General features: G+C 41.6%; 1 protein-coding gene across 14 annotated transcripts in view; it reads right to left on the reverse strand.

The window, feature by feature from the left end:
• The window catches only part of SULF1 (sulfatase 1), a 161,432-nt gene that overhangs the window by 133,792 nt on the left and 5,274 nt on the right, over nt 1-22,366 (reverse strand). For 3 of the 14 annotated variants that reach the window (XM_067712096.1, XM_067712097.1, XM_067712094.1), the window contains exon 1: nt 1,986-2,420. The exons of the other annotated variants lie outside the window; for them this stretch is intronic. The gene's annotated coding sequence lies outside the window, so the exon portion shown is untranslated. Of the gene's footprint in view, nt 1-1,985; nt 2,421-22,366 lie in introns of those variants that run through there. 14 annotated transcript variants of the gene reach the window in all.

Below are 22,366 nucleotides of genomic sequence, written 5' to 3' on the forward strand. Positions count from 1 at the left end.
TAAGAAAATTAATCTGTTGTTTTGGTCTGTTTCCTTGGACTAGGAACTCTTCCAGGGCAGCAGGATATTAACCTTCTTCATTTTGGTATCACTAGTGTTCAGCACAGCATGCAATACACGGTAAATGCTCAAAAATCCAAGGCACTGAATCAAAGATGAAAAAAGGGAGTAAATGGAAAAGCCCTAAAATTGAAAGAAACTGCTATTTTCAGACACTGTGCTAGGTACTTTACATATATTATTTCCTTTTAGTCCTTTCAACAATCCTCTCCTTGGGGTAAGTAGTATTGGTCTCCTTTTGTAGAGGTGAAACCTGAGGTTGAAAATCTGCAAGATCTTGCTGCTGGTCGCATAACCACGTAATGGCAAAACCAAGCCTCCGATCCAGATCTCGTCACAGTCTGCGTTCTTTCTGCCATGACTGAGTAGGCTTTGGAGGCTAACGTTGAGATTACGTGGCTTATCTTTGTAACAAAATTAGCTAGATTATAGAATTTTAGTATTGACAGCTCACTTTTAAATTTAGGGGGAAAACCAAGTAGAATCCAGTCTTATTTCCAACTTTAATTATGCCTTAGAATTTCTTGGAAGCCACAGAGAATTTTAAGTGGAAATCTCATTTAAAGGGAATCTTAAAAATAGACCCACTTTTATAATGGTTCCCATGTTTGTTGAATAAATAATGAATAAATAGCTCTATTGCATTCTGAAATTTGATATGAAATCTTTCCACTTGGTCTATTTTGGGTATTACACCATCATGTAAGATACTGAACACTGGAGAGTTACAACAAATGTGAGTTTCGGATGATTAAATATATATATATATGTATATTTAATTAAATATATACATACATTTGGGTATCCTGAACTCTTTTATACACACACACACACACACACACACACACAGGTATACACACATTACGTGTGGTTTTCATAGCTATTCATCTAAAGATAAAGGCAATCAAACTCAATGGATTCATCATAGCACTTAACGACACTAAAAGTGAGAGGCCTTGCTTTTCTACATTACTGTCAATTTATATTTCTTAGTTTTCTTACCTGAAATAAAGACTAATTTTCTATATCTCATAGTACACCAACTTATAATCACGGTTTTATAAATGCAAATTGAACAACTACCCAAAATAGAACTTTATTTTCTCGGCTTATTCATTTAGTGAATCATACTTTCTAAATGTTCAGAAATTGTATCTCTCTTAGTGTTACCCTAGAGTTTTAAATTCATCTTTTGTTGAGAGACAATTTCTCAAAGCCATGAGCATCACCCCTGAGAAAAACACTCTTGTTAATTCAGCATCCCTTACAGACACATAGTTCAGTAACAGAGCTTGGGGGTTTGCCAGTGCTTAAGAAGTTTGTGCCCACGTTCCTTTAATATTTAGACCCTTCAGCTATGCAGTGATAAACTTAGGAAGAATTCACATGTCCACTCTAGTTACAGTGTTTTGCAGGGTTTACACAAGCCAGTGCAAGTTTCAAGCCTACGCCAAAAAATGGGATTTATTTCATAGTGTGAAAAGAAAATTCCAGCAACTATATTTGCCTGAAACTGTGAGCACTGAAAGCAGAGAAATTGAAGCTGGAAGTAGCTGCATCGTTTCTGGATGCCTCACAAGCCAGGTGAATAACCAAGACTCCTTTGCAGGGCAAGATGTGTGTGTGAGTGGAGAACAGTCAGCCAGCACCAGGACCGGGACACGGGGAAAGGGGCAGTTTCAGCACTTCCTCTTGGTGCTATTTTGTTAATAAGTGAATTATCAACAGAAACCTCTTTCCCTTCCTATTACTTTTAGGAGGGGCCCAATCTGGGTGGAGGACTTTAGCCAGAAACACATTTCCCATCATGGCAGCGTCTGAGTGCGGGAACCCATTCCCGCGAATAAATACGATGAAATGGACAAGAGCAGTAAGGAAACTTTGTTTTCCTCCTTTGGAAAGAAAAAGCAGAGCATCATACTTACAAAAGTCGCCTTTAAAATCTTCTCTGGAGAACAAGCTCTGGGAACTGGGAGCTTGCGGAGGAGCAGAGATAAGGTGGGAGCGGGGCTTCCTTCCTCCTTCTGGGGGCGAGACTCATTGTTCCTTATCTCCCTGACCTCCGGGCGCAAGGGGCCGGGAAGGCCCGGCCTCTGACCCCCTCGGCCCTCCCTCCTGGTCTCGGCGCCTCGGGTCGGAGTTTCCTATTAGCCGCTCCAGCCGCCCAGCCTGACACGGGCCCGGGGATGCATTAAGGCCAGTCTGTGAAGTGCTTGCGAGATGCAGAGGGTTATATAAGCCCGCGTATTATTATCATAACACACCCCCATAGAACCAAGGCTGCCAGACAAACAAAAGGCAGTTCCAAGAAGGGGAGGGGCAGAGGCAGAAGTTACACTGGGGGTGAATTTCGGGACACTGCTGAACTGGCTGGAAAAAAAGGCAACTCAATACGTGTATGCAAACCTCGGCAAACAAACTGAGCTGCAGCTGGCTGGCCGGCCACGCGGGGGGGCTCCTCGGAGGGAGGGGCAGTAGAGGGGGTAGGCAGGGCTTCCAGGCTGCGGTCCCGGCTCCCCCTTCCCCGGCACCCGGCACAGTAGCCGCCCGTGGCGGGATGGAGTGGATGAGGAAGATGTGGTATTTGGAAAGGCAGACGATCCAGAGACCAAGTGCTTAGTAAACACGGATGTTTCCTAGACTCAGACCAGGTGCTTCTGTTGCTTTGCTTTCGTCCTGGTCTCTTGTTTTCCTAATGATGGTTTTCGGGGGAGTTCCCTGGGCCGGGGCCGAACCCTCTATGTGCATCCTCTATTTTCAATCTCTGTGGGCCCCCGCTTTTTTTCTCTGTGGGAGCAAGACACCCAGCCAGACTGTTCTTTAGGCCAGAGCTTGGGTCTGAGAAAGTTCTGGTTCACTCTGAGCACCCATCCTCCCTGCGACGCTCCCTCCCCCATCCTGCTACCTCCAGTTTTCTTAGATTATTTTCCTGCCCCGTTCCTGGCCCCGCTGCCCAACATGTGAGGAGCTTCATCCTCCTGGCATTCGTGGCTTCCACGTGTCACCCCACTAATTACCCGCTTCCCATCCTACTGCCCCTCACCTACTCCAGCTCATGAGAATATGAATCATTCTCTAAAGAAGGCCTTTCCGTTCCTTCCCCTACCACCCTTCCTCACATCCTCTCCCTCAGCCTGGAATGTCCTCACTCCCGTTTCCTTCAAAGCACAGTTCAGATCCCATCTTCTCCACAAGATTTCCCCAATTTCCCTTCTTTTCTCCCCATTGACCCGGCACGTAATTCTTCATGTGCGTCTGGTTTCGTAAGTCTGGGGTCCTGTGTGGTTCTCCGGGGTGGCCTAGGACAGGCACTTCGTGAGTGTTGAAGAAATTCAGCTGACAGCCGACGTGGTGTCACCTGGGCCATCAGTCTTAGAGTGGGGGGGCCGCATGTAACCTCCGTGGGCTCAGGTGAAAGCCCGTGTTGATGGGCTCTTGAAGCTGTGCAGTGGGCGCAGGAGGGTTTGTGATAGGCATAACTTTGGGGTATTGGAAATTTTCATAAATTAAAAAAAAAGAAAAGAAAAGAAAGCTTTACAAAAAGTGGAGAGGAATGTCTAACCTTGAGTCATATTCCTTTAGGACATGTGTTCATGAGGGTACCAGGAACTGTGGCCTCTACTGAGTTCCTGCTACTGCACATCAGGAGACCTCTGAAGTGGACCTTACTTCCTAGAAGGCCAGAAGAGTTCCCGAAAGGTGAGCTTTTCAGAAACCACAGACTTCTGGGATGTGTTTTGTGAGAGAACTTCTCCACTGTGGAAAGAACAGAGACTATCACAACAGCAGCTCCACATGAGAACAATAGTTCTCTGGTGACTTACGATATGGGGTGAAGTACAGAACGCGAGCTGTCAGGTGTTGAATTTCTGTGGCTAAGCGTTCAAGCGTTCTTTGGGACGTTCCCGTTAGTCTCTGGTGAAAGCCGTGTGCTGTCGATGCCACCTGTGGTGGTTGGGTGGACTGTGATGCCCTTTAAGAGACTTGGGGTGTGTCGACATGCTCTCCCATGCACACAGAATGTTCAGTGAATTAGAAGAAGTTTCCTGCTTCCACTAATTTGGAACAATAAAAACGGATTCAGGTTCTAAGGAGGAATTTTGGCCTCCAGTTCTTGAGGTCTGGGCTTCAGGAAGGACAGCGGTCTCATTGCAATTCCGTTGTTCACATGTAAGATCTGTCTTTTTGTTCTGCTCAAGTCTGAGCCATAACCATTGTTATTGCTACCATGTGTGAGTCCCGGCTAGGTGTCAGGCACTGGCTAGATGTTTTACACGCATTCTTAACATAGCAATTGTCCTAAAATAGAGCTGTTTAAAAAAAAAAAAAAATCTTCATTTCTCAGATGGGAAAACTGGTCATACAGCTTAGGAAGTGACAGAACTAGTATTTGAATCTAAGTCTGTCTGTGATTTTTCCATTCTGCTGAAAGCTGGAAGAAACCTGAGAATCTCATCTGCTAGTTTTCAGTCTGGGTTCCGAGGAGCAGTAGACTTCCAAGGAAGTGCTTCAGGAATTTGGGGTTGGTGGGGGGGGGGGATAGGGAGGGAGCAAATGTGAGGAGGAGACCAAGTCACCTGGGCTTGGGTGCCATTCACTGGATTCAAACAAAGAAGCTTCATTTCCGTCTGTTTTATAGAGTGACTTTAGACTTTGTTTAAAACAAGGGCTTTGCTACTAAAAAAAAATTATTTTGAAACTCTAGAACTCGTTTAAATTCTTCATTAAAAAGGTATACAGCTTGAGGTTCAGAGAGATTAAATGCCTTGCCCAAGATTTTATAACAGGCCCAGCATTAACTTCAGATGTCCAAGCTCTGCCTGGAACCCCAGGTCTCCCTGAGTCCTTTATCTCCCCAGTGGTTAAATTGCAGGGAGAGTGAGAGAAAGTCTGACCTGACTGTGTTTCCTGACAGTATTCTTCTTGAAAACTGAAGGCAGGCATACTCTTGACTTTGGCTTGATAGACCATTTTCTGTCTCTTTGGCTCGGAGTCTAAATTAGTCAACATTCACCTCGTGGCAAATGAAGATCAAATGAGGAGTAAATATGTAATCTGTCTGGATGATTTAGGGCTCTCGTCCTCTTTTCATTCAAATCAAAGCAAGTAGCAGAGGATACTTCCGCGTGAATCATCTAGCTGACATAGCCTTGGCCTGAGAGTACTCCTGCTAGAAAACTGCTTATGCCCCCATGGTTATCAGTCCAATCAAAAGTGACTCTTTTCACAGGAGACACCATAGGTGTGGCGAAGACATTACTCATAGGTGTGGCGAAGACATGACTCTTAAGGGGGTCAGTATAGCCAAGGGGAAGTGAGTGTCCTGCAAGTCCACATAGCTTGCACGGCTTGTAAAGTCTAAGATTTCACATGCTGCTTTGACATCTTTGAGCCTCACGGGGCCCCGAAGGGCTGTGAGTTCCCCTGCTTTTATCTGCAGTGCTCCCACCGAAGTGGGAAAGGCTCCCCCAGTGGTTAGGTCCCCGATAGCGGGGCATCATCACTCCACCTGGGCCTCATCCTAATAGGTTTCACTCCCCTGCCAGCCCACACAGTCATTGCAACAGGCCAATCACATCGTCCCTGGGAACCAGGGTACCACTTACCATCTTGTTACTACAGAGCCTGCTCCCCAGAGCTCCTTCTTTTTTTAAAACTAATTTTTATTGGAGTAGAGTTGCTTTACAATGTTGTGTCAGTTCTTGCTGTACAGCAAAGTGAATCAGTCATACTTATACATATCCCCTCTTTTTTGTATTTCCTTCCCATTTAGGTCACCACAGATCATTGAGTAGAGTTCCCTGTGCTATATAGTAGGTTCTCATTAGTTATCTATTTTATACATAGTAGTGTATATATGTCAGTCCCAATCTCCCAATTCAACCCACCCCCGTGCTTGGTAACCATGTTTGTTCTCTACATCTGTGACTCCATTTCTGCTTTGCAGATAAGTTCATCTCTACCATTTTTCCAGATTCCACATATAGGCGATATTACACGATATTTGTTTTTCTCTTTTAGACTTAACTTCACTCTGTATGACAATGTCTAGGTCCATCCACGTCTCTGCTAGTGGCACTATTTCATTCCTTTTTATGGCTGAGTAATATTCCATTGTATATATGTGCCACATCTTCTTTATCCATTCCTCTGTAGGTGGACATTTAAGTTGCTTCCATGTCCTGGCTATTGTAAATAGAGCCCCCCAGCTCCTTCTTGTTCCCTCTGTTCCCAAATGTGCCTCTGTGTTGCCCCATGTGGCACGAAGTGTCTGCTTCCCCTGGGTCATTAGTGTATGTGACTAGTATAAACTGTTCTTGATCCCCTGTGTCCCAAGTCAGATGTCCTATGTTTGGTCATCCCAGAACCCTAGGGCAGGAGTCCCTCCCTCCCCCACGGGGTGAAGAGGAGGCGAACAAAACAATGACCAGACGTTAATGCTAATACGAAATGGAATTTTCAGAGAACTAGTGCCAAATATCACATCCTTTGGAGTTTCGCTAAGCATTAGGCTATTGGCAAATAGAAATGACTTTTAACTGAAATTAGCCAGAACTGACCTAATAAACTGACCTTTATTAATTTCAAGGCCCCTGAGCTTTCCCATCTGCCCTTTTTAATTTTCACCATTCTCACCTGGAGATTTTTGCAATCAACAGCATCGTTCTCTTTCCTGAGACGGCTTAACTGTAGTCCTGCCCAAAGGCAAAGGAATCAGAAGATGACCCTGCCATGCCTGTCATTTAAATCTTTACTAACAGCATTCTTTCAGAACAATGTAGCAGAAAGAATTTTTCGCATCTCTACAGACAAGAGATTATAATAAACAGATTTTTTTTCCATCTGAAACATCCCAATATTAATGTACAATATTCTCAGCCCTAGAAACAAAGCCTTCGATGTAATTTCTTTCCCTGTTCATGAGATTTACAATAGGAAGGTCGTGTTTGTACTAGATTTTGGCTTGAAATTAATCTTCTTTTCTCCCCAGCATTTCTGTAGAATCCATGCACTTCATTATTTAGTCATTTCCAAGTATTACATGCCTGTCATTTTTGAACAATGATCTAATCTTCCCTTTATGGGCGGAGAAACTGAGTTGTGAAACTTGCAAAAATCATCGCCAGGACACAGATCATTCTAAAGTTTGTGGCTACCCGTGGAAATGCTTTTCTTCCACACATCTTAGATTACAAAATAAAATTGTAAATTGTCTCAGAAGCAGCAAGTATGACATTCTCCAGTTATTAGAAAGTATTCATTAAAAGCTCATTTGCATTTTGCCTTACGAGAGAAGCTTTATGGAGTAAATAAATACATTCAAACTCCACCACCAACCTCAACACAGGCTGTGCTGGAATCACGTCCCCTGTCTCTGGACTGTGCCTCATACAGATCAAAATATATTCTTAGTTCCGTTGGACAAGGGTTCATTTGAACCACATCTGGTGCTCATCAAACCTCTATTTTAGGAGTGGGGAATTCTTTTTCAGAGATACATTATGTCTGGAAGGTCTATGGCAGCAAACAGTCCTCATTAAATTTCACAACATTTTACCCACATATATACAGTACTCGCTTTTATGTGATTACGGGGCCCAGGCAAAACCCTGCGCGGTCACTTCAAAGAATTCCTCACTTGACTAATTCTAAAGAGTAAATTGATTTTCTCATCATTTGTTGTGTTTGACAATAGAAAGGCTGACACAGCAACATTGCTAAAATGACATCTCCTTTCTATTCAAGGGGAAGGAATTCGTGTTAATATTCTTAATGACTGGCATCTTTATGAGAAATGTGAAATCATTTATCCTCAGCAATAACCTGCCGAGGATTAAAAAGTACTTGGTACTTAGAACGGAAGTCATCTGTCAGGAAAAATTATTTAGACGGATGCAAATGAACTGAATAAATTGGCTTCCTAATTATGGTGTGTATATTCAAGTTTGTTAAAATTGGTTTGAGCTGAAGAATTTGGAGAGGATCTTTCAAGAAGTGGTCTGACATTCTGCTGGAGGAAAAGATAACACGTTCGTTTGATAAACTCCTTTCATATTTCCTAAGGATTTCTGGAAATGATTTAAGAAGCAAGGGCATGTAAATCAAGAGAAAACGCATTAAGCAAGCGCACGTATGTCTTGCTAATTTGGAACAACGGTAATAATGCCTCATGGAAAACACCAAACAGCGTGTTCATCTTGATGCCCTAGATTCTAAATAACCCATAGTGTTTTCCATGGGGGTTTGTTTCAACCCTCTCAGGGCCGGCTTGGGCATTAACCCAACGGAACACGTCTAAGGCAGCCCTTAATGAACGATGTAGAGACCAGTCTGTATTCTGTAGGAACTGTCCCACTCTTAATGGGTGTGGTGTTGCACACCAGTTAGCAAGTCTTTATTGGAATCTCAGTCTTCTCTGCCTCGCTAGCTTGATAGCAAACCTTCATTTAGCTCTTTACCAAAAAGCCTAGTAAATTGTGGGAAGAAGCACTTTACTGGCATTGGCAGTTGAATGAGTCTGGAAAAAAAAGGGTGTAAATTGTAGGCAAATGTAAACTCCCTCATGTAATTAATGATGAGGTTTTACTGTTTAGCATTTATGTAGAACTTTCTTTTGAGAAAAAAAAATCGGCGTTGATTTCTGAAGACAAACTGACATGGGTCCAAATCCTAGCTCTACAGGTGTGTAATTTTTTTTTTTTAATTTTTAGTCTTCTAACTAGAATGACTAGTACAGGAATAATGAAGTCAGAAAGTGAACAGCAGTGTATAGCACGTGGTCGGTACTCAGTATCATTCAGTTTCTCCCTCCTTTTCTGGCTCTTTTAGGGTGTTCGTGTCCTAATCACTAGTTCAGTATTATTTGCCCTGAGTCAGTAAAAAACATTCCTTTCTTCAGTGAGCACGAACTAAGCGGTGACCCTGGCAATAGCTGCTTAGGTTCCTGTATTTAAATATAAATATTAAATGATATAAAGAGATAACAGTAAGGGTCTCTTTAAAAAGACAATGACTGATCATTATTAATAATAACCTGAATGTTATTGTTGTGACTTCAGCCCTGGAGACAAACAGTTATTCAGGGCATCTGGTCAACTCAAGCTGTTAGGGCTGGTGTAAGAAATCCAAAGAAAGCTTTTTCTTTCTTTGATGCCGAATCCAGTTTGCCCCCTCCAGTCTTTTTGTGAGCAGGCGGAGGAAAAAATGGCAAATGCAGGGCTTCCCTGGTGGCGCAGTGGTTGAGAGTCCGCCTGCCGATGCAGGGGACACGGGTTCGTGCCCCGGTCTGGGAAGGTCCCCCGTGCCGCGGAGCGGCTGGGCCCGTGAGCCATGGCCGCTGAGCCTGCGCGTCCAGAGCCTGTGCTCCGCAACGGGAGAGGCCACAACAGTGAGAGGCCTGCGTACCGCAAAAAAAAAAAAAAAAAAAAAAAAAAGGCAAATGCAAAAACATATATACTAGAGAGCAGGGGCTGGGCAGAGCACAGGAGCACAGACTGGGCAGAGAAGATGAGGAGAAAGCAGAGGCGTGGGGGACATAGCTGACCGCAGGGCTGAAGTCTCTGAGGGTTGCTGATAGAGGATGTGCTGAGCCCAAGACAGGAAAAAGCCTCGTTTTGCAGAATCTGCAAGTACCCGTGTCTGGGGCTGGCAAGTGCATTAGTAAGAAGAACCAGAGATTAAGAGCCCAAGCCTGAGGCAAGGGTGATGGACAGCAGGAGGAGTGATAATGGGCAACGCCTGAAAGGAACTGCTTTAATGCTATAAACCGGTGCCAAGTGGAGAAACCTGAGACCCGATGTGTGATTGACTTCCACGAATGCACTTTTTACCCTGAAATTCCCTGACATTGCAGTCAAGCTAAGCTGTGCACTTAAGGTGTCTGTGTGCTGGGGGGCGGTGCACGGAGTAGGACAAAGGTCATATTACTAAAGCAGGAAGGAGGCAGGAGAATGTTGTCCTCTTGGCTCACCTAACTCTTCTTGTTTGAGGAAAAATGGATACAAGTGAATATTATTGGAAACTGGTGTGGGAAGAAACCACAAAAGGGACAGCTGGAATCGTGGGCTGGAAGAAAGGAGGTGGAAAAGTATATCCCCTGTATCCTGCCACTTCCCTTGACCTCACGTCTTCCCTGACTGGTCCCTTCCTGCATCGTCAGCCGGTACCTGCGAGGGCACCTTACATAGTAAGTCAGCTGTGTTCACCTTTTATCCTGACTGGTTATAGCAAAGGGAAAAATCATGGACTCCCAGCAGTAAGACTGAGTATGACTTTTGTCACAGAGACAGGAGATTATCCAAAAAAGGTTATCCAGACAGTTGAAATCTGTCAGATTATTGACAGAGCAGTTCAAGTTTCCAAAAGCTGGCTTAAAAATTTTTTAAAGTGAAATTTGGTTTCTTTACATTTTTTTTTCCCTGGCTTTGAAACTGTGTTTTGCTTTAAAGCTGAGGTTTGGCAAATTGAACCAACTCAATTTTTAGGTCTTGTATTTAAGTATTTAGATCATGACGTCTTAGAAGCTTTTTAATAGAGAACTCCAAACATCATTTATTCATTTAACAAACATTTACTGAATGCTTAATGTGTGCCAGGGGTTGCTGCTGATACAAATAGGATGTGGTACCTGCTTTTTCAAACACATGCTTTTCCATACAAACTGTGTTCCTGGAAAGAATTCTCTCGATTGCAGAAGTGAAAGATCACTGAATATATGGAAAAGAAATTGGCTAAAATATCAACTGAGCTTAAAGGAAAAAAGGGAAAATGTGGAATAGGACAGTTTAATTAATGGTAGGAGTTCGGAGTGGTCCAGGTCCTGCCTTAACCCCTGTAGTTCTACACATCAGTCAAGTTAGTCAGACTCTTAGACATGTTTCCTTGTTTGTATGATGGGGACCATGAGAACTGCATGTCATAGAGATGTTGAACAAATTAAATTAGATAATGTATATAAAGCACTTACTTGCACACAGCAGGTACGTATTCAATAAACCTTAGCTGTTATTATGTATAATATTAGTAAATAAAACACAGGCATCTTTTTCAGTCATTTAGTTTTGTTCTTTAAGAGAATGTTATTTTTTTCTGTTACTAAATAAAGCATGAGCCCTAGAATTTTCAGCTATGGTCATTAGGAGTATAAAAGGCATTGGAATGTCAAGGGCATAAATTGGAAAGAGTACTGGTTCTGGAATTTTAGGACCTGAGTATCTCTCTGCAGAGTATGACTGCCAGTTAATAGCTATGAACAATAATGATACAAGTAACCTCCACAGCCTGTTTCTTAATCTGTAAAATGGGTCCAGTAATGCCTGTGCTATCTACTTCATCCAAAGAGTTATGAGGATCAAATAAAATAGGATTGTAAAAATGATTTGAAATGGGTAATATGATATATAAACAAAAGTTACAGCTAAATAATAATTATGAGTTTTCCCTGAGCTATGGTACTGATGACTGACTGGCAAAAAATGTAATTGTGGTTTATAAATATTTTAGGTGGAAATTACTTTTCAGTTTATACAGGAATAGATTATAGGTTTGGAGGAAGTGTGGAGAACTAGAGACCTGGATTCTAATCAGCTCTATTAGCATATGCAAATTATTTAACTCCTGTGTCTCTGTATCTTCTATAAAAAAGTTTGTATTTGAAAATAATTACAAAGAAAAAATCTAAGGTTTGGAGAATTGATCTAACTTACAGAAAAGTTGCACAAATAATAGAAAAAACACTTGTATATCATTTACTCAGATCCATATATTGCTAATAGTTTGCCCAGTCTTTTTATCAATTGGTCACTCACTTTCTCTTTCTATGTATTTATGTATGTTTGCACGTATATATTTTGTTTGTTCTTCCTTGAATTCAATGAAAGTTGCATACCTCATGGTCTTATAACCCTAGATATCTTTCAATGACACAGGTACTTAGTTGGGTGACATGCTCCACAGGGTGGTAAAAATCAAATGAAATGTTGGAAAGCACTTTGGAAAGTATAAATTGTTATATAAAATTAAAAGTTTCATAAATTGGGAAAAATCAAATTTCATAAAACATCAGAGGAATTACTAAGGAAGGACAAACTAAGGAAGTCCATTTTCAATGTGTATAAGAAGCTAAAGATTGAGCAAACTTAGGAGTCTCTGTGATGAGTGAGGGAAACGAGAAAGATGCTCTCGAGTTATATTACTTCTGGAAGGACCTGCATCCTTTTTTTGTGTTGTTTTTTTATTTTTAACAGTTTGCCATTTTATGTGGTCTCTTTGGTGGAGATTGTGATCATGTTTGAGAAAAAATCATCGAAACTCAAGGGCAGTTGCTGCTCAGAGGCAGAACAAAAGAGCTGTAAAGAGTTTGGGAAGAGTTCAGCTTTATTTCTACTGGTCCTCCCTTTGAGTAGTGAAAATGACCTGCTTTATTTTCATTATAAACAACAGTTGAGATACAAATAAGAAATAGGAAAGCATGTTTTATAGAAGTGGTCAATGTATAGGCTTAGTTGAAAATAGTATGAACAAAGTATTCTTAAGGACCAAAGACATAATTTTTCATAGAATCCGTTTCCAGCACTCGCTGTGATTAAGGTTTAGCTATATGAAAAACAGGTAATTATTCTGCCAAATTACCTCTACCTTGACAATAGAATTCTCCCTTTCATCAGCAGATGTAATACTGGTAAGCCTGATTTCTTTATAATAATAACCAGGTTTCCAGTCACACCCTCCAGTGAACTGAAATATAGCCAATAACTTAACAATATGAATGCAAATACTCTTTTTCCTGTGGCATATTTCTTTCATTGCTCTGAAAATTATAATGGCTTTCTTTAGGTACTTATAACAACAAAAAGAAATCTAGGACATGTTTTGAAAACAAAACTATTTTTTCAAAAAAATCAAAACCACACTTAAGGATTCTAAGTTAATCTTTTATTTTGAATTATTAAATTGTTATTCTCAATAGTGCAAGATGAAAAATGTAAGTTAATGGTTATGAAAGACATTTATAATCCAACAATGATTAATTTTACTTCCTTTACAAATAGATCAGTTTTAGACATAAATTATGTAGGTATATAATGGTATATACACTCACATAATTTATAAAGCTGTGAAGAATATGGCTCTTATACTTCTCTTGGGAAAAGTCCAGTACCTGGGGACGTATTTAAATGTTTATTTCTCAATGAGGTGACATCACTGAGGGACAGCCCAACTGATGTAAGGCAACAGGTTTCCCTAATGTAATATATTTGTAATCACTTGAAGCGTGAAGCAGTGAAGTAGGAGCTAGAAGCCATGAGTTCTAACACTGATTACTCCACTCACTAGCTCTCTAGAATCCTATCTCAGATTCAGTTTTCTGGTGTGCAGAAATGCCGTATTTGCTTTGCTTACCCAAAGATTGCAAGTTCCAATGATTTAACTCAAGGGAAAATGTTTTGAGGGAGTGATGGTAAATACTGTCATCATTGCCTGGGTAGCATTCTTTCGGCAAAGGTTAAAAAGTGCCTTTACAAACAAGGCTCTTGATAACAAAGCTACAAACTTTTGAATCAGTGCTTGGGTATTTCTGGTAGAATGGATTTTCCGCAAAGAATACATCTAAACAGTAAATGCTTTTGCTGGTATTTGTTCCAGTCCCAAGAATTCTCTGCAGTCCCTGATTTTTCATCATGGCACTAGCAAGAGGGGCCATGGGAGAGCTGGGTTCATAGCTCCATGTTCTCCTTAGTTCTAGTGTACAACTGACGCATGAACTCCGGTTAATCCTGGTAGAATTTTACTGCCTTATATTTTTGATAAAGCCTGGCCTATAGAACTGTCTCTGGTAAGAATGAGTTTTAGGATTCTTAGGCAGGCTTCAGTTTCCTCAGATGTAAAATGAGGGATTTTACGTAGATGATCTCTAAGGTATATCTCTAATATTCTGTACTTCTATGATATTTTCCGTGCCTTTCCTGGGAAATCTAGCCTTCATTCTGATTATTTAAGAAACCTACACGACATAATATCTGGTAGCTTTGACAGAATGTGTGATAATTTCCTCTTTCTTCTAAGTGATTTAAAGCCTCTCATCTCACTGGCAAATTGTCCTACAAATGAGAATGTGATTTTGAGCCAATGAATTTTTACAGTCAAATCCCACGATAAAAAACAAACAAAAAACCCCCCCAAAAAACAGTATGATTTTCTGTGGAGTTTACAGGGCATTTTAATTTATGATATGCAGCAGATAGTGGACACTTTCATTCAGGTGGGACGGGTCTATCTAGCACTGTCCTTAAAATTCTGGTCTTGCCGTAGTTTCACATGTCCTTAAAAATGGAATTGTCACAATCACCTCAGTTCAGCTCTCAAGAGAAATTAATTGATAGCATAGACTCCTGCATGGCTGGCGTGTGAGTGACACCCAGCTCTACAATTTCGCATCTAATCAAGGAAGATGGGAATTCTAGTTGGCCTATTGTCTATTTGAATCTGTTTCTGGATGGAATCCAGCTGGCTCAAATGTAGCCCTGGGACAGTGATGTGGGCAGAAGAAGGAAAAAAATTAAGCCAGAAAACTGGTGCATGAGACAGTGCTTCCCACATTGTCAAGAGAATTGCCTGGTGTAGCTGTGAATTTACTTTTGATTAGTTTCCTGAAATTTCTCAGCGACTAAAATGCAATTTTCTATCCCAATTATCCCTTGATTATTCTATCTATCTATCCATCCCTTGATTATTCTGGCTCTGACTATATAATGAAGACCTATATATCAGATATACCATCTTGAAGCTATGCTTGATAGATGCAGAGGTTTAAAACTTAACTTCTACCTTATTGTTTCTAACAGTAAAGAGAGGGAGCAATATTAAAAATCTATGAAGAATAGCAAGAAATGCAAAATTGGACCTAATTAAGAGCTAAAATTATACGGCAACATTTTAAGTGGTAAGAGATCACCTATGAGAAGGAAATTATTAACAGTTGGTGTAGCTAGGAAAAGAAAGTTCCGTGGAAGTAAGGGGGTAATTTTTCTTCAAGGACGGGTGAGATGTGGACATTCACAACCATAATGGGAGGGCAGTCCGAGCCCAGAAAACAGTATGAGCAAATCCTTAGTAGCAGAAGTAAGCGATGTAAATTTAGGAGATGCTGGACCAGCTTAGGAAGAGCAGAAAGCACATTGGGGAAAGGGGATGGTTGTAGTGGAAAAGATGATGTGGGTCCTTAAAGGCTGGTGTTTCATTTAGGCTGGATGCTGTAGGAAACTGGAAGATGGCTGTTTTAGAGTAATGGAAGGGCAGGATGAAAACAGTGCTAAAGGAAGATGAGTTTAACAGTGATATGTAAGATGAATGGGAAGAAGAAAGATAAAGTGTAAGCTCCGTTTAGAAGCAAGAGGTGATGCAGAACTGGATTAAAGTCCTTCCCTGTTCTCCCACCATCGTTTTTAGTTTTAAGGAGAATGTTTTATTTATTTAGACTGGTCTTAAGGGAAGAGCAGAGTTTTCCAGTTAAGGAGAATAATGTAATCTAGATGGAGAGAATGGCAGAATAAAGGTTAAAAGGTAGTGGGTGGCATGCTCCTGAAAGGTTAATTTGCTCAATATCTCACTATTAATGGTAGCCAAGTTCTAGAATCCAGGTTTCCAATGTTTTTCCACTTTACCACCCTGCTTCTTTTTCCCAGCTATAACACTACTGCCACTATTTAGCAAATTTTATTTCATTGCTAGTCACATTTTAATTTACTACTTGCCCAGCATGAAATGTGATTTACCTGAAGCCAATGAGGCAGTCCAGTGGGGTTTTCTAAGCTTCCAAAGGGGTTAGAACAGTGGCAGAAGCAATTGGAAAAATATCTCCAATTCCACTTCTGAGATAACTGAAGTGGTTGACCGGAATGGTGGCTCAGTGGGTCTCTGATTTTAGAGCAAAACAACTGAGAATAACAATCGCTATGCATGAAGTGTTTCATAAAGCTTATTTCCTCTCTGTTTTCTGTCCTTATTTTTGTGTCAAAAAACATGGCTCTAGGACAGAACATGTTTTGACTGGTATTTTTTTCCCCCTTCCTCTCCATTTATTCATTTTTCTTTCCTACAAGGACCACGCTTCTCCCATTGAAGAAGTCTTTGTACCCCTGAGACAGGTTGACAAGCTAACATGTAGGAGTAGAATCCTGAATTGAAGTCTGAGTTTAGACAGTCTGAGATGAAGGAGGTTAGGAATATCAGTCCACATGCCATACCTTCATCTCCAAATATGCACATGAGCCCATTGACCTACGTGGACACCAGCTGAAGAGACCTAGGGTTAAACTTGACAGCTAAATCCAGCTTCTGTGTTCGCTGCATATGATGTTTATTGCTCTAATGATGGCGCTTGTGTATTCTATCTTTATCCCTTGGTTCTTTGCACTGGATGTCTCAAGAATGACCAATTCAGTCATTAGCCATTAATAGTTTCTGAGTGTATACTGACTCATGCCAATTCAACCCCCATGCAACCCTAAATGAGGACGAGATTTACAAGTGCTAATACTTAGGCTGGCATTTCTCCCATAGGAACCAGGGAACATGGTTCAGAAAACTCAGTTGAGTAAAATAAAGTGGGCCAAAGTCTTCATTAGATACTTGAACAGAACCCAAGTCTCTTTTGAGGAACCAAAATGCTGTCAGGTCTCCACAGGTCAATTTTATTTCCACAAATTTCTAGCAACAGGACTACATTTTAAATTCCAAATCTGGCGGACCCAAGCTGTGTATTCTTTAATCGTGCTGCTCCCAACATCTAGTGCGATAGTGTGAAATGGCAAATATAATCGTCTAACTCTAATAAAATTATACCTAATCCTGAAAACTATTCATTGATTTAATATCAAGAATGGCTCTCCTGTTTTGGAGAGAAGCTTAAAATGAACTGTGGCTGAAACAAAATGAAAGGGTGGTACAAGAGGAGATAGAAAGCAAAGCAGGGGGTGGGGTGGGAAAACCTTAAAATTAAAAATGATTTGTCTTTGTAGTTAGTGAAAAAGGGAGTGTCAATATCACTTGTAAAATGTCATTCATACATTCTGCAAAAGGATGTCAACCAAGGTAGAAGCTGAAAGTTCTGAGCAGAAGCAACTTAAATATTTCATCTCTTCTTGCCTCTAGACTCTTTAAATTAAATGTCCCTCTTCAGCAACATTTTCTTAGTTGAAAGAAGAGAATTATAGGTATTTTGCAGAAGTAGTTTGTTGTTCTTGACTTGAAAAGTCCCTTACTACCCTAAAGTTTAAAAACACTAGAATAGTTATTGGGTCAACTATTTTCTTAATCTGAGAAGAGATTCTTTTTATCTAAGGAGGAATATGTCATAAAAAACTTCAGTTGTGTATGTCTTATGTCCATTGATGATCAGAAAGTTAGATTTTATCTGTTTAAAATTACATTACGGAACATTTATATGCACATGTATGTACCTGTTTGCATTATAAAGTTATCCCAACCATAGCCTGGGATATTTATGGTGTTGCAAAATGAAATTCCACTTCCAGCATCCCCGTTTTCCTTAGGTGGTGTCACCATTCCCTGGCTACCTGGGCTTGAAGCCTCAGTGTCTTCTCTGTCACTTGTCTTTCGTTTGTCCTCTATTTGACCAATTACCAAGTTGTTGATATGGTCATTTAGTTCTTCACAGTGTTTCTTACACCCATCCTTTCCTCATTCCCAATGTCACTGATGAGAACAGGCAACGCTTTTTTTCTTTTTTTGGACTCCTGGTACTCTCCCAGTTGTGTGTTCTCTCTCTCTGTCTATCTCTCTCCCCATTCCTGAAAAATCTACTGCTTAAACTTCCTAAGGCATCTATTTCAACTATGAAATCCAACCTCTCTACCTGATGTCCTGATGTGTCACCACACTCTAGAGTCTGGCCTAATTTAGCTGACATGACATGCTTAAAATAGAAAAGAGTACAGAGGAGAGGCGACCAAGGACCATACTCTTTTTTTTTTTTTTTTTGCGGTACACTGGTCTCTCACTGTTGTGGCCTCTCCCGTTGCGGAGCACAGGCTCCGGACGCGCAGGCTCAGCGGCCATGGCTCACGGGCCCAGCCGCTCCGCGGCATGTGGGATCTTCCCGGACTGGGGCACGAACCCGTGTCCCCTGCATCGACAGGCGGACTCTCAACCACTGCGCCACCAGGGAAACCCATCTTTCTCCTCCTCCTTTCTCATCTTCTCTCTCTTCCTCCATCACCCCTCTTCCCTCCCTCTTCCCCTTCCTTTCCACCCTCTCCTCTGCCGAGTGCCTCTCTACACTGTATTCACAAATCCTCTGACTCAAAAATACTATGTCTTAGCTTGAAAATGACATACACAGTTTAACTCCAGGACTTAACTCAAGTGGTTCCTTCTGCCATCTTGGAAAAAGAATACAGCTGTTTGAATCCTAAGTTCTAGGCGCTTAACTTTATTATCTCATTGAACCTTGGAAACCACACTTTGTGATCACCGTATCCCCATTTTATAGAGAAGGAAACTGAGTAAAAGAGGGTAAATGAATTGTCCCCATGGAGTTTGTCAAGAATGGAGATGAATCACAGCTCTGATTCATCTGCTTCACGATATGGAGAAAAGTCTTCCCCCGCTCCGGTTCCAGCTCCTCCAGTAGGGGGCTCTGTGGACATCCCTTTTAATTAGTATTAATAATTGATACTTAACCACAAAATTTTTTCCATTGCTACTAGAAATTTTTTTTTGTAGGGGGCGCATTTTCCGCTCACAGCTAAACTAGAGATTCCTTCAGGGCAAGGATGGTGTCCTATATTATTTTGTACTCCTCTCAGCACTAGGATAGAGATACACACACAGGAAGTTCCTGAGTACACACGGACTAAATGAATTAGCACATCGACACAGCTTTCTTAAGCCTCTTCCTTTTGACTCCATTTAGAAGGCACCTATGGCTCTTCCTTAGACATCAGATCAAATGCCAAAAAGTAATTTAAACTGTTCGATACTGAGCCTATCCCTCAAATCTCTTTTACTAAATTTAGATGTCATATATGAAAAGAATGGGATGACACATGTGAATCCTCTAGGTGTCTCAAATAAAAAAAATTACATACCCCATGCTTTTATTCATTTGCTATATCCAGAACATTTTCTTTTTTCTTGCCAGCGTGAAGCTCTCAAGAGGAAAAAAAAGGAACATGCGATTTGTAGGGGCCTCTTTTTGCGGGGGATGCACTTATAGATGAAAGTTAAAAGCTGAAGTTTCTAGAATTTCTGGATGCAACGCCAAGCACATCTGTGTACTAGGACGTTCTACTCAGGGGAAGATTGATTATTGGCAGGTGAAGGTTAAGGGGGAGGCTTTAAACTGGCAGGAAGTCTATTCAGAGGACGTGTTATAGAAAGGTGATTTTGATGCTAAGCCATATTAGTGATGGGAGTTTGAGGCTAATATCCACAGGTGCACGCTTCTAAATTAACTTATCAATAAATGCACACTCTGTATGCATTTCATCTGTTCCCCCCATGACCCTGGTATAGCTAATATCTCAAAATAGGCTAACCTTCAGTTTTATTTTAATACAGCAGGTGTTGCCTCTGAGTTATAACACCATGCCACAAAACTGGACAATAAACAGAACCCCCTGTAATTCAGATTTCCATTTTGTTTATTAAGAATGTGCTCGGGCTTCCCTGGTGGCGCAGTGGTTGAGAGTCCGCCCGCCGATGCAGGGGACGTGGGTTCGTGCCCCGGTCCAGGAAGATCCCACATGCCGCGGAGCGGCTGAGCGCGTGAGCCATGGCCACTGAGCCTGCGCGTCCGGAGCCTGTGCTCCGCAATGGGAGAGGCCACAACAGTGATAGGCCCGCGTACCGCAAAAAAAAAAAAAAAAAAAAAAAAAGTCTTATTGCTCAGAAGGATGGGAAAATGCTTAGATTGGTGTATTTGGGGCCTCCATCCAGGGAATGAATACAGGAGGATTTTCCCGAGTTCTTGAAATAAACTTGTTTCAGGCCCATTATGTATTCCATGAAGTGGAAAAGCTGCATATATTAGTAGCTTTATTTGCAGATGGGGGAAAAAACATAGAACAAAGTAATAAAAAAACGAGTTCAGGGTTTCAGTTAATTGTAGCAACAGACCTTCTTTCTAGCAACCACAGTTTGTGGCTGAGCTGAAGATTTGGACAAAGCCAACAACAGAATAGAGATGAAAACTGAGGAGAATTAAAAAAAAATAAAGCAGAGGAGAATAAAATAAAAGCAAAAATATGTGAAGGTAGATGAATATCTACTTCAGAGTCAATTGTTTTGAAACAGAAAATTCAATTATTGTAGTTTTTTTTTTTTTTTTTCTGGTACATGGGCCTCTCACTGTTGTGGCCTCTCCCGTTGCGGAGCACAGGCTCCGGACGCGCAGGCTCAGCGGCCATGGCTCACGGGCCCAGCCGCTCCGCGGCATGTGGGATCTTCCCAGACCAGGGCACGAACCCGTGTCCCCTGCATCGGCAGGTGGACTCTCAACCACTGCGCCACCAGGGAAGCCCCAATTAATGTAGTTTTATAACATGATTGGATATGGGATAAAACAAGTCCCCTTCTTACTATGGTTCTTCTCTTACACAAGTGTCCTGTCTTACTCATGAGTTTATCATCCACGTAAACTTTCGAATCTTCATTTTACGTTCAGCCAGAGCCATCTGGGCTCTTGCCTGTTCCCAAACACTGCTCTCACTGTCAGCCATCGAACTCTCTCGTGTGAGAACTGGTTTATTATTTTCTGAAATGTGTAGATTAATTTGGGGAGACTCTACCTTTTCACCAAGAAACACGCGTCTGCTCATTTATTCAGCACAGCCATTCAATATCAACCTCACCCGCTACAGTTAATGAACAGTGGCGTGGCCAGGTTTCTTAGAGTCACAATTTCAAATATGCAGGAATAGTTTCTTACAGATTTCTAGCTGTGTAGTGAAAAAGGAGATCAGCATATAAGAAAAGGTTTTACCTTTGAAGGTCAAGAGGAGAGCTACATTTTTTTTTTGATTAACAAAGGTTTAACACACTATGGTGCAGTTGAACGTGTATCCCATATTTTGAGCAGCTAGTTTATCTGCTACAGCTAAAGATGAGGTCAAGCCACGTAACTGTTAATGCTTCGCTTTGGAAGTTCTATAGTCATGTTCGCTAGGAAGAGAGAGGCATCTCCAGATATATTGCCTTGCCCTTCGTTTAGAGGAGTTCCAGTCTCTTTCCTCTCCCTGGTCTGGGGCAGGTGCAGACCAGATGATCAGGATTGGAAAGAATATGCTTTGATCTGTCCCAAGATCCTGAAAACTGAAGCTGAATGACCAGTGTCCAAGGATGTATTTGCTAGGTAGCATTTAGTGCTTTGTGAGATCATTTCTCGGTCAGCTGCCCTTCTGGGGAGAGGGTACAGAGAGACAGCTCAGTGTTTGATGGTGGGTGCAGAGTCTGGGAACAGGCCAGAGCTCACGCTGATTGCTTTCAGCTTTTTGTTCACTTTGGTTTCAGGGTGAAGGACAGCAAAGGTCCAAGCCCCTTGTTTTGTCTAAATGGTATCTTGCTGTACCAATTACTTTTGGAAGTTTGACCTGACTCTCTACAATGTTTCGCCAAGTTATGATTTCTTTCTGAACAGTGGGCCAGGAGGAAGGAAGAGAAGCACATGACCCTTTGGTGAATTCAACTCCCTGCTGGGGTCCACTGTTCGGGCCCTTTGTTCCCCCAGCCCTATGGGCACTGCTCTTTATTATCTTTTAACGCAGGACCCAGGACTCCCTCCTCCCTGCAAAGGGTATTCAACTGTCACCATTGTCCCTACGGGTCCATTAACTCAGTTGCTCCAAATCCCTAAATGCCAAAAGCAGCTCCTCTGGACCTCTCTCTACCCCTGCTCCCTTCCCCAACCCCTGCCTTTGGTGGCAGAGAAAACAGCTAAAAGAAGACACACTTTAAATAAACAGATAGAAGGAATGATTGACATGACCGAGATGAACACAGTCATGCATCCTAGATCTATATCTGCATAGGCATCTACCCACCTTCTCTCTCCCCCATTTATCGCACATGTGCTGAGCTAGGTGCTTTGTGGTTTTCTCTCTCTTCATAACATCCCCAAAGAAAGTATTCCTATCTTCATTTTACAGAGGAGGGAGCTGAACGGTTAAGTCACCTGTCCAAGGCCATGCAGCTAGTCAGAGGGGGTACCTGGATTAGAACACAAGTCTGTCTGAACCCAAAAACTGTACTCTCCTGCTTTCAAAATCATGTTTGAAATTTCACACCA

This window comes from Pseudorca crassidens, chromosome 17 (genome assembly GCF_039906515.1).
Source record: "Pseudorca crassidens isolate mPseCra1 chromosome 17, mPseCra1.hap1, whole genome shotgun sequence".
NCBI lineage: Eukaryota > Metazoa > Chordata > Mammalia > Artiodactyla > Delphinidae > Pseudorca > Pseudorca crassidens.